Source organism: Leopardus geoffroyi, chromosome C3 (genome assembly GCF_018350155.1).
Source record: "Leopardus geoffroyi isolate Oge1 chromosome C3, O.geoffroyi_Oge1_pat1.0, whole genome shotgun sequence".
In the NCBI taxonomy this organism is placed as follows: domain Eukaryota; kingdom Metazoa; phylum Chordata; class Mammalia; order Carnivora; family Felidae; genus Leopardus; species Leopardus geoffroyi.
The window spans coordinates 42567882-42588089 of NC_059338.1; the positions used below are offsets into that span (position 1 = coordinate 42567882).

General features: G+C 45.6%; 1 protein-coding gene across 9 annotated transcripts in view; it reads left to right on the forward strand.

Annotated features, from left to right (window-relative positions):
* Positions 1-504: 504 nt before the first annotated feature.
* Positions 505-20208, forward strand: part of CACNA1E (calcium voltage-gated channel subunit alpha1 E) — a 497854-nt gene continuing 478150 nt past the window's right edge. For 7 of the 9 annotated variants that reach the window (XM_045452576.1, XM_045452575.1, XM_045452582.1 and 4 more), the window contains exon 1: positions 506-951. The gene's annotated coding sequence lies outside the window, so the exon portion shown is untranslated. Of the gene's footprint in view, positions 952-20208 lie in introns of all 9 variants that reach the window. The other 2 variants (XM_045452580.1, XM_045452585.1) reach the window with 1 other exon arrangement.

Sequence of the window (20208 nt, forward strand, 5' to 3'; positions counted from 1 at the left end):
GGGGCAGGGTCTTCCTTGGAGCCCTCACCTGGCCCCTGGCAGCACTTGCAGAGGACCTGTAGGCCCCTCCAGGGGCAGCGAGAGACTTCCCCCCCGCGGCCGGGGCCCCCTGTTCTTGGGCAGCTTCTGGCTCAGGAACTGGCCCCTCCACACTTTCCCCTCTCCCTTACTCCTTAAAGCCCTCGATTCGCTTCTGTTTCTTTTGGGATATAATCCTACTCTCGCATCACCGTTCCCCCAAGCCTGGCAACGGAGACTCCTGCCCACAAACCCGGAGGGTGTTCTTGGAGTGGAATCGCCTGGGGGAAAGTTGGAGGTCCCTGAACTTTTCCGCAGGAACCCTGACCTGGATTTCTCGCCCCCAAGCCGTTTACTACCCCGAGCGCCGCGTCACCAACCTGCTCCCCGCTGCCCCCCCTGCCCCGCCCCATCGGCCCCGCCGCCCCGCCCCGCCCGCAGCCCCCGGAGTGCGCGCGCCCGCCGGCGCGCCGTCGCCGCGCCTCCCCGCCTGCTCCCTCGCCGACCTGCGCGCGCTGCCCGAGCCGGACCGCCGCCGCTTCCCCGGGAGCCGGCTCCGGGCCGCCCTGCTCCTTTGTTTCCCCCCGTCTGGCCTCTCTGGGGGGCATGTGTGCGAGTTGTCTCGCTGTCAGAAATTTCCTTTCCACGGTGTGGGCAGGAGGCAGATTTTTTCCCCCCTGTTAACTGCTTCCCTTCTGTTTTATCGATTTTATTTTCCATTTCTCCCCCTTACCTCCTCCTGCCTTCCTTCCCCCTTCTTTCTTTGGGTTGCTCCTTCGGCCCCCTTCCATTTCACCGTCTTTCCTCCCCGCCCCCCTCTCTCGGAGCCCCTCCCCCCACCCGTTTGCTCTTTTAAAATAATTCAGGGATGCCTCGGGAATACTAGCACGCCCTGCCCATTCAGCCGAGCGCGGGACCCTGCGTGAATTCCAGGTAAGCCCGGGGTCCGGCCGCCGCGGGAACAGTGGTCCGCGCCGGTGCCGGCTGCTGCCTGCCGCGCTGCCCGCTCCTCCCCGGCGGCGGGGGCGCCGCGCCTCGCTCCCGGCGCTGCTACCTGTTGGGGGATGATGGACCGCGGGGATTCCTAGTTTGCTCAGACCTTCTCGGAATCTGGCTCTCCGCCGGCTTTGCCTCTCTACGCGCTACCCTTTCCTGGCAACTTCGGTGGCGACTTCCTGGGCGTGAGAAAGCCCGTGCCGTCCCGCGTTTCGGGGTGTGAGTGGTGTGCCCCTGCCAGGCGCCCGGCCGGCGTCTCGCTGGCCCAGCCCGCAGCCAGGGAGGCTTGCGCGCCCCGGGAGCGCCGCCAGGCTCGGTGCAGGTGCCGGCCGCGGGGTCTTAGCGAGCCTCCCCGGACCCTGCCGCGCGTTCGCCAGCCACCCCGCCCCACCCCGTACCGGGCATTTTTGTGCGCGGGAGACCCCCTCGATGGGAGGGGCTTGCCGAGCCGGGACGGAGCTTCCAGCGAAGTTTCTGTGAAGGAAGCTGCGTGCACCCTGGGAGGCGTCCCGGGAACGGTAGGCTGGGTGCCCGGAGCTGCGGGTCGGGCGGGTGGCCGGCCGACCCACTCCTGGGAGAGGGCTGACAGTTGGGCTCAGAGGAGGGAGGGGAGTGCGGAGAAGAAGCCAGGCTAGTTAGAGTGACTTGCTTTTTGACAGAATTTGGGTCTCCCGGTGTGAGAGTGGCTGTGCGTTCTTTTCCTGGGATGGAGCTCCCAGTTCTCTGCGCCTCTTTGTTTTGAGCCCTTGCCTGGGAGAGAGTGATGGGAAACACTACCCCCTCTGGTTTCTCTGAGATTGAGGCATCCACCTCACCCTGGGGGTCAGGGTGGCAGTTTGGCCACTTGCCCCAGCAGGGGATCCTCCCTCACGCTGGGTCTGTGACTCTGGCGGCTCAGAGCGCGAGATTCAGGCTGAATGGGTGGGCTGGTGACCAAAATCTGGGGGCTTGTAATGATTCACCAGCTCTTCCCTTTGGAGGCCATGGTGGTGGATTCTTACTCTTGGGCGCCCAGAGCTGCACATGTCACAGAGGCATCATGGTTAGAAGAAAAGCTGGAGGAGTCAGGATGGCTTAGTCCAGAGAAGTGTCTTCCTGGAAGGAGAGGATGTTTGTGATGCTTAAATAAAGGCATGACTTTATCTTCACCAACATCAGAGCCGGAAAAAAGGGGCTCTCTTTACTGGGCTGGGGATGAGGGTAGATGCCAGGGGAAAACTTCCAGTTGACAGTTCCAAGAGGAATTACCAACGGAAAATATAGAAGCTCCTTTCTGCAAATGTATAGATCTTGTAGGATTGTGCGGCTGTCTCGAGAGCCTAGAAGAAGGCAATCTTTTCTTGTTTGATTCCATTCTAGAGTTTTCTTCACACGCTGAGTCTCTGGCCTGGTAAGAGGTCTTCTTTTGTTTTTGTTTATTTACTTGTTTTTTAATACCACTTGGTAGTAATGGGTGATCATGTAATTTATTGTTCAAGCCAGGACACTTTTGAAAGTGGACAGAGACATTAGTAATGGTTATGTAGGGACAATAGAGGCTGTCCAGACAGGGATGAATGATTGCCCTAAGAGTGACTATATGGTCAGAGGTAGGGACAGTTGATGACATAATATGTGTTACTTTCATGTCATTTGGATCTTGCATGTTCCCTCCTGGCAGGGTTCTTTCAGACTCAGATCTCAGATGGACTTTCAGTTCCATCTAAGAGTCCAGCTCTGAATACGAATCTCTTGCCCTTGATGAACTTTTTCCCCCCAGCTCCATCAGTCCCTCTGAAAATCCCATTCCCAGCATGGGACTTCATGCTCTGACTTCAGGGATTGCAAGCAGAGGGTGATTTACATGGAGCTGTTTCTATCCCTCTGTCTGCTTCTCTGTGGTATTTATGAACATGGGGATCCAAGGAGGTGATCCATCTGCCAGGAATTCAAGTGTTGTGTTGACGGCAATGTGATATACAGTGACCCTCAGAGTCACACAGTTGAGTTATTGGATTACTGCCGTCATACCTCCTTGGCTCTCCTGCAACTGGGAATGAGGTGTGTGTGCTTTGGTTTCAAACTGAGAAACTCGTGTTCAGGAAATGTCCTGTTACAGGGTAATACCTGGCTTTGACTTCTCTCGCTTGTGTGCAGGAGTGATGGGGATTCTTAGGGGGTGTGTTTATCAGTCATACCTTCATTCCTCTGGGGGCCCATGGGTCTTTCAGGCAGCCAAGTCCTTGCAGGGCTTCAAAAACTTGGCTACCGCTTATTAAGTGCTTATTATTTTCCAAGCAATTTCTAGACTTTATCATAATTAATCCTTATTCAGCCTTGTTCAGAAGGTATCTCCATTTTATAGATGAGGAAACTGAAGCTCAGAAAAGTTAGTAACTTGCTCAAGTTCACCCAGATAGTAGGGGGGCAGAGCTGGGATTCAAACCCAAAGCTAGCTGACTCCCTCCATGCAGTGGTGCTTTTTTGTGACTTTGATATGGTCAGTGTTTGGCTCACAGAAATAATCCCACCTATTTGGGGTTTGGGGGGTGAGGGGCAATTCTAGAGTGGGGTGGATAGGGCAGTGCATTTGTCCATCCTGCCTGGTTCTTGACTCATGTTGCCCCTGTCCTTTCTGTTAGCGTTGTCCTTTCTTGGTCTCCATGAAGTTTGTGTCTCTCGTTACCTGCGTTGCTGCTTAGACCATCACTGGAGGGGTCTCTTTCCTGGATCCTACTGCAGTGAACTCATGATTACCTGGGATGGTAGGATTGTTTCTTGGAAAGATAGAACATGTCACCATCTGGTTTTTAGGGTCTGTCTACACCTTAGTTATTAAAGCGTAAGGTCTCTCACTGTCACAGTTCACTGAGTCCAGTTTTTTTCAGAGATTGACCATGACCTGGGCTTGGAGAGATCATCACTACTCAGAAGTACTTCTACAGATTAGCAAAGGAATGGTTGCCCAGAAATAATTTTATAGATCAGCAAGGAAAGCTGACCATACCCGCTGGCAGTGTCTTGGCCAGGTCCCTCAGATTCTTTCTCTATCATATGGGTGAAAATATACCATGAAGTAGATAGTCCCAGACATTGTTTACACCTAGTCATCATTCTTATTGACCTTGTAGCACCACAGTCAGCCAGACCAAGAACAGCATGTTTAGGGGGAAGGAGGGCATTATCAGGTGGGGGGGGGGGTAGATAAAAAAAGCACTGCTCTGGAAGACTTGATTTCTAGCCCTGGCTCAGCCCCATTAAGTAGCCATGTGACCTTGGGCAAATCATTCACCTCCCTGGGCCTCTTTTACCTTGCCTGAAAATGGAGGTTGGGCAGATGCTCCCCAGGTATGTCCTTGTTCAACCATCTAAGATCTCACAGTTCAGGAGGGCTTTGTGCTCTGTGCTCGCTCTGCAAATCCTAGGCAGAGCCCTCCTCCCTTCTCCTCACTTGGTGAGGCTAGGGGTCGGTGGGTGGGGTTGATGGATAGGTGTTAGATGGAGGGGCTATGAAAGAGGCATCCTGGGGAGGAACAGAACAGTGACTGCCCTTGGCCTCTTGTGGGCAGGCCTGAGTCCAGTTTGGGTCTGGAGAAATGAGGTGGTTTATCTGGCCAGGGGAGACTCTTTGCTCCCGCCTTGTGTTACCTTGGCATCCTGAATAAGTTATATTACCTTGCATCCTCAATAAGTGGCAGAGAATTGAGAAGAGCAGGAAATACAACACTTTGCTAACCAACATCTACAATATGCCCTGAATGATGAGCTAAGCACTGAAGGAGGAGTGGGTTAGGGAGCAGGACAGTAGGAGATGGTCTACCAAAAAAAGGTGGAGGGGGCACAGTTTTTGTTCTCATGGCGCTTATAGTGTGGTGGGGAGCCTGCATCTAGGCCATTGGATGAAGTATACATGTGATAAATTATAAAGCCACGTGGAACCAAAAGGCTCATTTAAAACTATTTGTTACAGTAGACAGTTGGTTATGTGCATGTCAGGTATCTTCCTGGTGGAAGCAAAGGTATGTGGTACCTTTCTTGCTGTCACCTGGAAAACATGTACCAGGCTACAATCCTCATCTCTGACAGGATGATTCTAAAGGGTTCTGTTGTCTGCTTACATGCATGGACATGGAGGAACCACAGTGAATGAGAATCTAGAACAGAATTGGGCTTTACCAAGGAAAGGCCTTCCCATTTACATTCCCGTGGTGTTATTGGAAAGATTCATCCTGTGGAATCACAGAGCCTCTGTAACTACTTTGATCACACTTGAAAAAAACATTTTCTTCCTATAAATGCTAGCCTGGGACTGGAGTAAAGAGAGAATGCTCTAGATTATTAATATGGAGTTAGTGTTGGCAGCAGCTCCTAAATGGGTTTTCCGGAAGGGCATAGAACTGGGGAGCACCAGGAGGAAGGCGTGATGCTGTCTTGGGCACGGTCCAGGCACCACGGCCTGTGGCAGGGCAGTGAATCTATCCCTGTGACTTTTTATGTAATTTCTAACCTGGGTGACAAAGTCTAGGGCTATACTCACGGACACATCTGTCAGCGATGGAAGTATCACTGTTGTTGCAAAAATCCAACTTGATGCCAAAGTAGTTCTTTGTGTCTTCTGTACTACAGAGGCTATATTTATTCTCTCATATATCTTTTGGGGTTTCCCCCCTTTCTCATGAACCACATGTGTACATGGCCTTTTTCTAGGAGGAGTGGGAAAAAAAGATGAAAATGACATGGTTCTCACTTTCAAATAATTGGTTTCCAGCTCTCAGTACAGTACTTTGAAGAAGTCTTTTTTCTTTTACTAAATTATATGTTATCTGGCCATGATGTAGGGGAGCTGGTCTTGCTCCAGCCCTTACTGGCTGTAGACCACAGACAAATCACTTAACCCCTTGGGCCTCAGCTATGTTATCACTACACAGGCCCAGTACCCCACCTTACAGAGAAGGGGCCTGGAGCCTGTGGTTGCTTGAGATTCCTGCCCATTTTAAGAGTAATGACTGTTCTATGATTTTGTCTCCCATCCCTTTTCTCCCCCTCTCTTTGTTCTTTGTCTCTCCCTCTTACCCTGACATATAATAGAATTTTTTTTTTGTTTGCTCTATTTACTGAATAGGAATTTTATTCTTTTTCCTTAATTTAAAAAGTGACGAAGAACATTTTATATTTCTGCCTCTTAAAAGAAGGTAAATTGAATCTCTCTTGACTTATTTGGTTCTTGATTGATGTTTTCTTGAGTATAATGAACCTAGATACAAAGTTTCATGCCTTCCTTAGTGAAGGGATTTGTAATGACAGGTGAACACGTATCCAACAACCTGCTTCTCTTTTTGTCGCATCTCAGACTCTGGGTTAATGAGCTGTTCAGCGCTGATGTCTGAGTCCTGGGTACATCTGCCTCTGTACCCAGGCAAGGAAAGTCAGCCTGCCAACCTCAGAACCTGGGCACTGGCCCAGAGTGGTCCCCAAGGTGTGTGGAGGGGAAGGAGTCTGGGCTGGGGAGGGGATAAACCCCCAGATGTAAGCCTCATCTCTGTTATTCTCTGCTGTTAAGCGGCCTCTCTCTGCTTGCCCCCTCCCTCCCTTCTCTTTTCCCACCCTCTGTCCCCACCCTCTTTCCTTTTGCAAATATATCCCGAGTTCCTGTTCTGGGCCAGGCAGTGATTTGGGTACTGGGAATATAGCAGTGCACGAGGCAGAAAAATCTCCTACTTTTGTGAAATTTATATTCTGTTGCAGGGAGAGAGGGGAAGGGGAGGGAGGGAGGGAGGGAGAGAGAGAGGGAGAGAGAGAGAAAATAGACAAGTAAATTAAAAAAAATGTGGTAAATGTCACTCAGAAAATTAGTATAGGGTGACGTGGCAGTGACTGAGTAGCTCTTTAGATTGGAATGTCAGGGAAGGCTTCCGAGGACGTAATATTTAAGTGGAAGATCAGAATGACAAAAAACGAGATAGGATCCATATCACCGATTCTCTATGGCCATTATGAGGAATAACTACCACTGCACAAGAAAGTGTTCTGTAGACTATAAAATAAATGCAGCACATTTTATATCTCATTAGGCAAAATTCCTTAAGGGCAAGCATTGTGATTAATTAATATTTGCAATCTCAGTACCTAGCATGGCAGTAAATGTGAGTTGAAAAAATTTAGGCTTATAAAATTGGGAGTTCAGAGGGGATTTTTAAGAAATAAAATAAGGTGGTGTCTGTGGCAGGCCTTTGTTAAAAGAAAATTCCTTCCGATCTTGCAACTCCTGGGATTTCCTGGAGATTTCTATACACAGTGCTCTGGGGAGAATGGAGAATTTCTCAGAGAAGGGCATCCCCAGGGCAGAGAGGGATGGGCAATACTGAGGAAGTAGACTTCTTGAGGAGATTCCATGTTGCTTTTCTTGCTTTTCGTGGTCTTCTTGACCCAGAGCTGAGGTTAATTTATTTGAAATTGGGAAAAGATGCCATAGGCTCACTCTTGCCCTCCATGTCTGGGAGGAAGACTTCCTTTCCCACATGTCTGCATCCTTTGTCTTCCTCCAGTCCTGGAGCCTGGCTTGTTAGGTGCCCAGAAGACCTCAGGCCATTCTGCTGATTGTTGGCTGTGACTCTATAGACCTGCTCCCCTCTCTGCCACCCTCTCTGAGACTTGAGTCAATGTAGCCCACCTACTGTATCCAGTGAGTCATGGCTTTTCAAACACCCAGGTATGAATCACTCAACTTGTAGCCTTTGAGATGTCTTGGGTGACAGCTGAGGGAGAAGACTGTGTGCCTGCCCCTGTTCCTCACCTTGCTGCTGCTTTATCACACTTCCTGTACTTAGAACCTAGAGCTCTAATCACACAGCCCAACTCAACGAGACCAGTTGTTGGGGTATGTGGGCTATTCACTGACATGGTAGAGGTCCTTCAGGGAGACCATCTTGTCCCAAAGTATGGTTCCTGGGCTAGCAGGATCAGTATCAGCCCGGACATCCTGAATCAGAAACTTAGGTTGAGACAAACCTTCCAGGTGAGTCTGACTCATGTTAAAGTTTGAGAACCACAGTTAGAGGTATTGGTGAAGGGATGTACCAGAAACATGACATATCTTACACCTGTCTGAGATATAGGAATTGTTGTTCTCGTTTAATAGGAGCAAAACCCTCCAGAATCCAAGATCACCAGAGGTGGTAGAGCCCAAATTTGACTAAAGTCTTGGTTCCAAAGCCATACTTACTATGAGGTTTAGATGATAATATTTCTAGAGACTTCTGTTACTAACCATTAAACACTTTAGTGCTGATTGCTTTATTATCCATTTACTATAGGCTTCTAAGAAGAGATCTGGAGCAACCCAGGTATCATTGGTATTTCCTGGGTGCTTTAACTGCTTGGTAATTTCACCTCTGATTAGCTCTGGCTGGATTCCTCTTCCAGATGGGAACTGAGAGACTGCTTTTTAAAGGTAGGTCCTCCTGGTCCCAACCTGGGTCCTTTCCACTTCTTATGGTACACACTCTTCCAGAGGGATTTTCTCCCCTCCCTTTGCTTGAGCCATCACCCATATACTGATGACTTTCCAACTCAGGATTGTCTTTTGAGTTTCAGAATTTCCCTCTAACTGACTACTGGACATTTCTACTTCAACACTCCATAGTATCTCAAGCTTACCTTGCCCCAAACTGAACCCATTATTATTTACAATATCTTGTCTTCTGCTTGTGTCACATTTGCTGTCATTTCATTGGCTAAAGCAAGTCACAGGGCCAAGCTCAGTTTCAGTGTGCAAAGCTCCTCCAAGAAGCAGACACCAAGATGGAATTCAATGTACAAGGACTTTATTAGGGGAAATACCTACGAAAGGTAATGGGCAAGGCTGGAAGAGCTATCAGGGCACCAAATGAATCTGACCCTGAGTGATGAGTAGAGGGAAGGAAGATTGAGTGCAAGGATCCCAGCCTAATGTAAATCTAAGAAGGCTCAGCAAGGCTTCTGGGAAGCCCTTGGACCAAAGTCAGTCATTAGATGGGTTTCATGTCTCCTAGGAGTGGCCTGCCTTAGTGTGCTTGCCCTGTTCCTCTGTGCAAATGCAGTGATGGATTTCAGAGCCCAGAAGCTGGGGCTCTTGGTTAATTAAGTGTTCTATAGTTACATGTCTGCCAGGCACATTCTTATGTCCTGCTGCACAGCCATTAGTCAAATGGTTTCTCGTATGTCCCATATTTACACTTGTAGCTCAGGCCTCTGTGATAAGCTCCAGACATCCTTATCCAACAACTTTCCTTATTTTTAATACTTATTTATTTTTTGGGGGGGGGCAGAGAGAGGAGGACAGAGGATCCAAAGCAGGCTCCGAGCTGTCAGCGCAGAGCCCGATGCTAGGCTTGAACTCATGAACCATGAGATTGTGACCTGAGCCGAAGTTTGACGCTTAACCAACTGAGCCACTCAGGCGTCCATCCAAAAGCTTTGTTAATGTCTCCACTTGGCTGTCTTAGGGGCATCTCAAACTTATGATAAGACTCAGTTCTTGATCTCTGCCACCAAATGCTTCTCCTCTAGCTTTCTTTGTCTTGGTGAATGGTGTCTTCACCCACCTAACAGTTCAGGGGGCACTGTTGATACTTGCACCTCTCTATACCCTTAGGAAATCCATTATGAAATCCTGCCAGTCTAACTACCTGAATACTGTTTGACCCTGTACTCTCTTCTCCACTCCTACTGCCACAACCTAGACCAAGCCCTCATCATCTTGTACTTAGATGACCATAAGAGCCTCCTAACTGATCTCTCCACTTCCTGTCTTGTCCCTGTTGCAGCTCTCTGCTCTACCTGGTGGCTCATATAATGTTGGATAATAAACATGATCATGCCACTTCTCAGCTAGAAATCCAAGATCTTAGTGATGGCCCATGTGCCATGCATGTTTTAGATCTCTACTTTCTTCAGCTTGAACTCCTACATCTCTCTCCTTCACCTACCACTCTGTAGCCATATTGGACTCCTTTGGAATATGCCAAGCTCTTTCTCAGGGCCTTCGTACATGCTGTTCCCTCTCTTTGTAACTCTTCCAACCTCTAACTCTCCAGTTACCTGGTGAATGCCTGTTCATCATTCCGTTCATCATTCATACCTATTCATCATTCTATTCTCAATTTGATGTCATTTCTTCAGTGAGATCTTCCCAGACAACTGTCCTCCCCCACAGTCTAATTTAGACTCTTCCACTGCACACTTTTATAGCATCCTACACTTTTATAGAACTCATCCCAGTTTATGTGTGTACACTTAATATCTGTGTCCCCAAGGCAGAAAGTTTCTTGAGGATTGGGACCATGTCCCTGTTGTCCACTGCTATGTCCCAGAGCTCAGCACAGTGCTGGCACATAGCAGTAGCTTAGTAACCCTAACTCTTGGTTGAATGGATACAGGTCCAAGAGAGGGAAGGATGTAGGGGAGACTGGGTCTTATGGTGATTCACCCCTCCTAGTCCCTGGCTCAGGGTTGGAAAGGACCTGGGTTGCCCAGGAAGAATTGAATGCTCTGATTCTAGACTGTGAGTTCCTTAAGGGGAAATTGTGTTTCTCCTTGCATACTGCTTCCCTTCCTTCTTCATCCTCTCCTCTCCCTCACCACCCCCCTTTCGCCACTGGACTGAGGATGCTTCCATGCTGAACAACCAGCTTCCAAAAAGATAGTGTTGATCAGCTGCTCTGGGATGACCCAGTGAAACTGCGGCCTCTTTCTTAGCCTACCCTCTGACCTGTGAGGGTCTCCTGGTGTTAGGTCTGCATTATGCCTTCAGCTTCCTCTGGCTTTTGCCCATCATCTCTCCCTGCTATGGCCACCACTTCCCAGCCCTCTATCTTTCCCTCTTCTCTGCCTGCTTCCAGTTCATTATGGCTGAAACTAAAGGCCAAAGCACCTCCAAAATGTCAAAACAGGTGTTAGTCATCTTGGCGAGAGGCTGGCTGCCCTGGGAGTGAGCAGAGCAGAGGGCCGCCTGGTCAGGTGAACTTGGAGGAAGGTGCCTGGGGAACCAGGCAAACACAGCCTGCGTGTAATATGTGGCTGCAGTAGCTCTGTCCCCAGCTGCTGTCATGTTTTCTTCCTTATGCGGTGGGGCGAGGATTGCTGGCATCCTGGAGTTGTTGAGACTGTGTTGCTGGAACATAAAGCTGCCCAGGCCCCTGTGGGTTTTCCTTGTGGGTGGGTGAGTCCAAGGAGGTGCCAGACGAGTAATAACCAAGCAGATGGGGGACCCACTTCTGTGGGAGAGGGTTTAGAGCACCAGCCGCAGGGTCACGCAGCTGTCAGGGTCCTGGCTCTCCCATTCCTAAGTGGCTTTGCATAGGTGACTTGTTTTCTCTGAATCTCAGCTTCCTTGGGTATGTGTAGGAGTAGTCCCTCCCTCACAGGATTTGTGTGAAGTTTGAATCACTATAAGCAATGAACAGATATTAGCTACAGATTATTGAGACTTGTTTTGGGTCAGAGGGGGTGGTGGTGAGCTCTCGGGAGGGGACAGAAGGCACAATGGCAGGAAGATCTGGCTGGGCACTGCCATAGTGCACTTGGGCCGCCCTTTTAGTGTGCCATCTTATAGCATCTCAGAACCTCGAGCCCGTAGGTATCCAGTAAACACTGACTAAATGATCATATAAAATATTTGAGGGAGAGAGTCAGAGCGTGTTAATCTCACATCCTGTTAGGCATGGCTTTTGTAGGCGTGTATAGTTGTGAGGGTTTGGGGATGCTTATTTGTAGAGGCCATTCAAACCATTAAGACAAACACAATTCAATTAAAAAAATACAGATTGCACCCGCATTTTATTCCTTCATTCTGCTTTTTAAAGTTTTCATAGCAAAATTTTCAAAGCCCAAATATGAAGCGCCGGTGAAATTATTTGCCTTGTAAACTGTAGGGCTTGAAAAGTAGGTATAATTGTAGTGGTTATGTGGGAAATGGCTCCTGGTAGTTTTGCTATTTTGTTCTGCCTATAAAGGTAGAGGTTGCTTGAGGTTTGCATTGCTGTTAGCCTGCCATTGAGGAATTGCAATTGAAAACTGAAGAATTTTAACTTTTGTTTTCACTGATCCTGATTTCTATTTTGAGGGGTGGGAGGACCTTGGAGGGAGCCCTAGCAGATGTAATTAGACCCCAGACATTACCCAAAATCTAATACATCAAAAAATTGTTAACCTCTTACTACAGTGATTCTTAGGCTTTGCCATCATAGAATCCTTTGAACATTTGTTGAAGGCTGTGGACTTGACTTGGTGAAATGCACATCTCAAATATTCATACAATATCAGGGGACCCCAGAACCTCATGAAGCACTTCCTACTTACCCCAGGTTGAGAATATTCTTAGCATCGTGAATCAGCCACAAGAGGACTGGGCAGAGCTCAGAGGACAGAGATGCCAGGTGGAGAGGCAAGTCTGGGCCTTGCCCTCACCGGAGCTTCTGGTGTACAGGACCCATGCAGAGAAGTTTCCATCCTCAGCGTGCAGACTTGCCCTCCCTGAGGATGCCTCCTGCACCTCACCTGGACAGAGGCTCCCTTCTGCAATTGTGAGCCCTGACGCTGTCTAGAAGGCTGGCTGTGGGTCAGCTTGGCCCACAGGAAATGATCCATAGTGACACAGCAAAGGGTGGCCTGGAGGGTGGATGACAACATTTCTCAGCCCCTTCCAACATGAGCTCTGTAAATAGGCTGTGGAAGAGGTTTCCCTTGGGACTTAGCCTTAGCTTGAATTCCTTTCCTTCCTAAAATGCCCTGCTCTCTCCTCTTTGCCCATCTTCCAGAGGCTCATCTCCTCTGGGAAACATTTGGCATCTCTCCCAGGTGGCCCCTGTCCATTACTGCTGTGAACCCCAATATAATTATGGTCTTCCCATCCTCTGTGCTATGTGTTCCCATATTCCTTGCCTTTTTTGGTTAACCTTTCAGCTGTAGGACTTGACTATGCAGTTAGAGGGCAGTTTCTCAAGGTCAGAGACTATACCTTCTGCCTGGCTACCTGGAGGCTCAGAGTGGGAAGTTTAAGAAGAAACCAAATATGTTATTTAGGAGAGCAGCCGGGAGAAGCAATAGAGCTCCAGTGACAGCTGCAGGGGCTGTGAAGGGCGAGTCTGCTGGAAATGACTGTGTTTTTAAAACTCCTCCTTCCTCCCCCAGAAATGGCTTCATTTCTCTTCTCAATGCAGTGCAATTCCTCCAAAGAGTTACCTGTCCTTGTTGGGTCTAAATTCTCTCCCTTTATTTTCTCCTTTTCCTTTCCTCTTCCTCCTTTTCCTCTTTCTTTTTCTTTAGTTTTTTTTTAATTGAAGTATAATTAATATACAACATATATATTGATTCAATATAATGATTCAACAATTCTATACATTACTCAGTGTTCATTACAATAAGTATATCCTCTTCTTATTGATTAGCTAATTCTATTGAATTAGCTTCTTATTGTGGAAAATTTCAAACATATACTGGAGAGAATAGTGTAATAATCCCTCAAATACCCACCACTCAGCTTCAGTAATTATTGACTCATTTGTTTTCACCTGAATCTCCCCACTAGATTATTTTGAAGCAAATTCCAGTCCTCCCATAATCTGATAAATATTTAGGTGCCAATCTCCAAAAGATAATGGACTAGAAGAATAACCAGCATTATCACACTCCTCCAAGTTAATTAATAATAATTTCTTCCGGGTATCTAGTTGGTATTCAAATTTCTCCAATTGTGTCTTCTTCTTCTTGTTATTATGTATATTATTATTATTTTTTTGTTTGAATCAGAATTCAGGGACGCCTGGGTGGCTCAGTCGGTTAAAGCCTCCGACTTTGGCTCAGGTCATGATCTCACAGTTTGTGGGTTTGAGCCCTGCATTGGGCTCTATGCTGACAGCTCGGAGCCTGGAGCCTGCTTCTGATTCTGTGTCTCCCTCTCTCTCTGCTCCTCCCCTGCTCACGCTGTCTCTCTCTGTCTCTCAAAAATAAATAAATGTGAAAAAAAAAAAAAAGAATTCAAAGAAGGGTCACACATTATATTTGATTTAAAGGTTCCTTGGGGCGCCTGGGTGGCTCAGACGGTTGAGCGTCCGACTTCAGCTCAGGTCACGATCTCGCGGTCCGTGAGTTCGAGCCCCGCATCTGGCTCTGTGCTGATGGCTCAGAGCCCGGAGCCTGCTTCCGGAGCCTGCTTCCGATTCTGTGTCTCCCTCTCTCTCTGCCCCTCCCCCGTTCATGCTCTGTCTCTCTCTGTCTCAAAAATAAATAAATGTTAAAAAAAAAATAAAGGTTCCTTAAGTCAAAATCTGTATGTTTCCTCCCCCACTTTGTTTTTGGCTTTATAGTTGATTTGTTGACAAAACTCGGTTGCTTTTCTATAGATCTTTCCATTCTTGCATCTCCATTGTGTTGTTGAATGTTTTTGTTTCCTGTATTTCCTATAAACTGGCGCTGATTTAGATTTGATTTTTTACTGTTTTGTAAGTAGACTTCCTAGGGAGTAGTACGTACTTCCATCAGAGGTTGTTTCTCTTCTTATGACATTAGCAACCACCGAGGATCATTATCTAGATCAGGGTTGGAAAACCTTTTCTATGAAGGTCAGAAAATATTTTAGTCCGGGGGCCATGCAGTCTCTATCACAGTTTTTTAACACTGCCACTATAGTGCATCGGCAGCCATGGCCAATATGTAGACGAATGAGCATACATGAGTTCCGATAAAACTTTGTATACAAAACCAAGCAGGCCATAGATAGCCCAAGGTCCATGGTTTGCTGACCCCTGCCTAGATTGTTTATTTCATTAGGGGCTTGCAAAATGTTATTATAATCCTGTTACTCCTTCTTCATTTATTAGTTGGAATAACTTATTTTTTTTTGGAGATTTAAAAAAAATTTAAATCCAAGTTAGCATTTAGTATAATAATGATTTCAGAAATAGGATTTAGTGATTCATCACTTACATATAACACCCAGTGCTCATTCCAACAAGTGCCCTCCTTAAAGACCCTTGCCCATTTAGCCGATTCCCCTACTCAGACCCCTCCAGCAACCCTGTTTGTTCTCTGTATTTAAGAGTCTCTTCTGGTTTGTCTCCCTCTCTGTTTTTATATTATTTTTGCTTCCCTTCCCTTATGTTCATCTGTTTTGCATCTTAAATTCCACTTATGAGTGAAATTATATATTTGTCTTTCTCTGATTGACTTATTTCGCTTAGCATTATACACTCTAGTTCCATCCACGTTGTTGCAAATGGCAAGATTTCATATTTATCACTGAGTAATATTCCATTGTATATATACACCACATCTTTTTTTAAAAAATTATTATTATTTTTTTAGTTTTGAGAGAGAGAGAGTGCAAGCAGGGGAAGGACAGAGAGAGACGGAGACAGAATCCAAAGCAGGCTCCAGGCTCTGAGCTATCAGCACAGAGCCCAATGTGGGGCTTGAACTCATGAGCCGTGAGATCATGATCTGAGCTGAAGTTGGACGCTTAATTGACTGAGCCATCCAGGTACCCCTACCATATCTTCTTTATCCATTCATCAGTTAATGGATATTTGGGCTCTTTTCGTACTTTGGCTATTGGTGATAGTGCTTCTATGAACATTGGGGTACATGTGCTCCTTCGAAACAGCAGGCCTGTATCCTTTGGATAAATACCTAGTAGTGCAGTTGCTGGGTCATAGGGTAGTTCTATTTTAAATTTTTTGAGGAACCTCCATACAGTTGTCTAGAGTGGCTGCACCAGTTTGCATTTCCATCAGCAGTGTAAAAGCATTCCTCTTTCTCTTCATTCTCACCAACATCTGTTGTTTCCTGAATTGTTAATTTTAGCCATTCTGACAGGTGTGAGGTAATATCTCATTGTGGTTTTGATTTGTATTTCCCTGATAATGAATGATGTTGAGCATTTTTTTTCATGTGTCTTTAGCCATCTGAATGTCTTCTTTGGAGAAGTGTCTTTTCATGTGTTTTGCCCATTTCTTCACTGGAGTATTTTTTGAGTGTTGAGTTTGATAAATTCTTTATAGATTTTGGATACTAACCCTTTATCTGATATGTCATTTGCAAATATCTTCTCCCATTCCCTTCGTTACCTTTTAGTTTTGCTGATTGTTTCCTTCACTGTGCAGAAGTTTTTGTCTTGATAAAGTCCCAGTAGTTCATTTTTGCATTTGTTTCCCTTGCTTCTGGAGACATGTCAAGTAAGAAGTTGCTAGTGCTGAGGCCAAAGAGGTTGTTGCCTGTTTTCTCCTTTAGTATTTTGATGGCTTCCTGTCTTACATTGAGGTCTTTCATCCATTTTGAGTTTATTTTTGTGTCTGGTGTAAGAAAGTGGTCCAGGTTCATTCTTCTGCATGTTGCCGTCCAGTTTTCCCAACACCATTTGCTGAAGAGACTGTCTTATTCCATTGGATATTCTTTCCTGCTTTGTCAAAGATTAGTTGGCCATAGTTTTGTGGGGCCATTTCTGGGTTCTCTATTCTGTTCCATTGATCTATGTGTCTGTTTTTGTGCCAGTACCATACTGTCTTGATGATTATAGCTTTGTAATACATCTTGAAGTCTGGAATTATGATGCCTTCAGCTTTGGTTTTCTTTTTCAAGATCGCTTTTGCTATTCAGGGTCTTTTCTGGTTCCATACAAATTTTATGATTGTTCTAGCTCTGTGAAGAATACTGCTGTCATTTTGATAGAGATTGCATTGAATATGTGGATTGCTTTGAGTAGTATTGACATTTTAAGAACAATATTTGTTTTTGCAATCCATAAGCATGGAATGTTTTTCCATTTTTTTTTTTGAGTCATCTTCACTTTCATAAACTTTCTGTGGTTTTCAGTGTATATATTTTTCACCTCTTTGGTTAGGTTTATTCCTAGGTATTTTATATTTTTTTGGTGCAATTGTGAATGGGGATGATTCCTTGATTTCTCTTTCTGCTGCTACATTGTTGGTGTATAGAAATGCAGCTGATTTCTGTGCATTGATTTTATATCCTGCGACTTTGCTGAATTCATGTATCAGTTCTAGCAGTTTTTTGGTGGAGTCTTTTGGGTTTTCCACATAGAGTATCATGTCGTCTGTAAAGAGTGAAAGTTTGACTTCCTCCTTGCTGATCTGGATGCCTTTTATTTCTTTCTGTTGTCTGATTGTTGAGGCTAGGACTTCCAAGACTATGTTGAATAACAGTGGTGAGAGTGGACATTAGTTGGAATAACTTATAAAGAGAGATTTTCTCTGCATTATTTGGCTCCCTCCATTCTTTTTGAATCTTCTTTAATGAGGCTCTCCCTTGCCCTCACTCTACCAAAATTGTTCCAAGATCATCAATGGCTATTCTGTTGCTACATCCAATGGTTAATTTTCAGTTCTCATCTGGACATATTTGACCTAACAGCAGTGTCTGACAAAGCTATTACTCCCTCTTCCTTGAAATGCTTCACTTGGCTTTCAGGATGTACATCCTTTCCCAGTATTCTTTCCATGTTATTGGTAACTCCTTCTCGGTGGCTTTGTTAATTTTTCCTCATTAGCCAACCTGTAAGTGTTGGATATCCTAGGTTTAGTTCTCAGACCTCTTCTTTATGCACATTCTTTTATCCAGGACCCTATATGCAGAGGACTTCTAAATATATAAACGTATAGCTACATGTAGATACATATTAAGCATCATATTAATAGTATATTAAATATATAGCTTTAGCCTGGCCTTCTCTCTGAACACTACATCCAGTTGCACGAGACATTTCCACATGGATGTCTAATGAGACACGCCAAACGTTACTCGTTCAAATATTAAGTTGATCTTCATAAAACCTTTTCCTTCTTCAGTCTTCTCTGTCTTGGTGAATGACTACACCCTTTTAGCTGCTTAGGCCAAAAAAAATATGAGCATCATCATTGATACCTCTCTTTCTTTCACTCCCCACATCCAATCTGTCAGCAGTTCCTCTTGGCTGAATCGTCAAATATATCCACTTCTCACCAAGCTGTCAGCCTGGTTCAAGCTATTGTCACCCCTCTCCAGGATTGTTGCAGTAGGCTGCTACTAACTGAGGGTGGTCAGGTGGTCATGCTTCCCTACTTGGAGTAAATTCTGAACCTGGCAGCTTTTGAGGGATCTTTTGAAATCTGTGTCAGTATATCTCATTCTTTTGCTCAAAACCCTCCAGTGGCTTCCCATCTCATTAAAAGTAGAAGCCAGCATCCTTAAAATGGCCTATAGAACCCTACAAGGTCTGAAAGTCACCCCCATCCCTTACCTCTCTGACTTCCTGTCTTGTAACTCTTCCCATACCTCTCTGCTCCAATCACACGAACTCCTGATAGGCCAGGCACACTCTTTGTCTCTGGCTCTTTGCACTTGCTGTTTCCTCTGCTTAGAATTCTCTTCTGCAGGTATTAGCATGGCTTGCCCCTTGCCACCTTCAGGTCTTTGCTCAAATGTCACCTTGTCAAGGAGGCCTTTCCTAGGTTATTCCCCTGACCCCTGCACTCCAGGGAAGAAGAAAGTCAGGATCTCCAGCAAAGAGAAGCTGGTCTATTTTGCTCTGGGACCCTTAGGGAACTGACTGGCTGAGATCATGTAGCAGTTTCTTCCTGCCCATTCTTTTCATCAGCCCTGAGTTGTCCCTGCAACTGATGTGTGGACTGCAGATGAAGCCTCAAGACTGAAAGGGGAGTCCTGCCTTTCTCTCTCTCTCTCCATGCAGGACACCCTGAAACACCTCAGAAAGAGAACTTTTGCCCTTTATTTAAAAACCTGACTCTCAGAATCCTCTGGGTTGCTGGACTAGCTGTGGTTCCCAGAGCTTGGGGCTTGTGTAGAGGTACCATCTTTGGATTCACAGACAACCTTGGGGTGTTTTCTTCTTGATCTTCACTCATGAATTCTGTTGCAATGCTTTATTCCTAGGCCTGGATCCTGCAGATTGTGCTGGTCCAGAAAAAAACTGTGGTGGCCTTCTCTTAGGGCCTTTCTGCCCTTCTCTCTGTCTTCTGGGGATGATTGTGCTTTGGTTCCTCTCCATTCATCTATGAGAAAATCGTGTCTGTCATTTTGACTTTGAGTCCACACCAGACATATGGACACTTCTGGCCCCTGCTGGGGGGAATTTGGATGATGTCATGAAGCAGATATGTCTGCAAGGCTGAAACCCTGGAGCCTTTCCCCAGCCAAGCTGCTCATAGTCTAGTCCTTGGCCCTCACCTTATAGCATCACAGACTCCCTGAACCAGATGGGGTCATAGTGATCACCTAGTCTAACCCTCTGAATCTCTTCTGCAACATATCTGATAAGTAGTTATCCAGACTACTTACTACTTTTAAAGATAGCCCATTCTGTTTTCAGACAGGTCTAATCGTTAGAAAGCAATTTAGACTTTCACCCTAATTGAGTCTTTTATGTATCTTCTTGAGGAGTACTTCCATAATGGCTTTTTAAACACTTATTCCTAAAGTGAGGGCTTGAGTGAAAATGGAATCAGTTAAGGTCTCATTTACTTAGTGGTGAGGCTTTTAAAGGCAGGAACCCATTCTGTTGATCTCTGTATTCCCAGCACTTGGCATAGCGCCTGAATATAGTAGGTACTCAATAAATATTTGTTAAAGATAATAATAACTGAGGAACCACTACTTATGAAGCACATACAGTGTGGCAGTTACTACTCTAAAGGGCTTTATGTTCCTCAGACCAGCCCAGTGTAGTAGGCAGTGCTATTATTTTCATTTTATGGATGAGGAAACTGATGTGTAGAAAGGCTAAGTACCTTACCAAGTATGTTAAACGAAGGTGCCATAGCTCTGAAAAGGAGAGTATGTGTATCAATATATATACAATATACATATTGTGTATATATCAATATATATACTTATATATGTCAGTATATTCCACCTTTTGGCTATTGTGAATGATATTGCTATCAATATGAGTGTACAAATATCTGTTCTAGTCTCTGCTTTAATTCTTTTGGGTATATACCCAGAAATGGAATTGCTGTATTATATGGTAATTCTATGTTTAATTGTTTTGAGGAACTCTTTTACAATTTTCCACAGTGGCTATACCATTTTACATTACTACTGGCAATGTAAAAGGGTTCCAATTTCTCCACATCCTCACCTATTTATTTATTTATTTGTTTGTTTATTGGCCATCTTAATGGGTATAAAATGGTATCTCATTGTGGCTTTGATTTGCATTTCCCT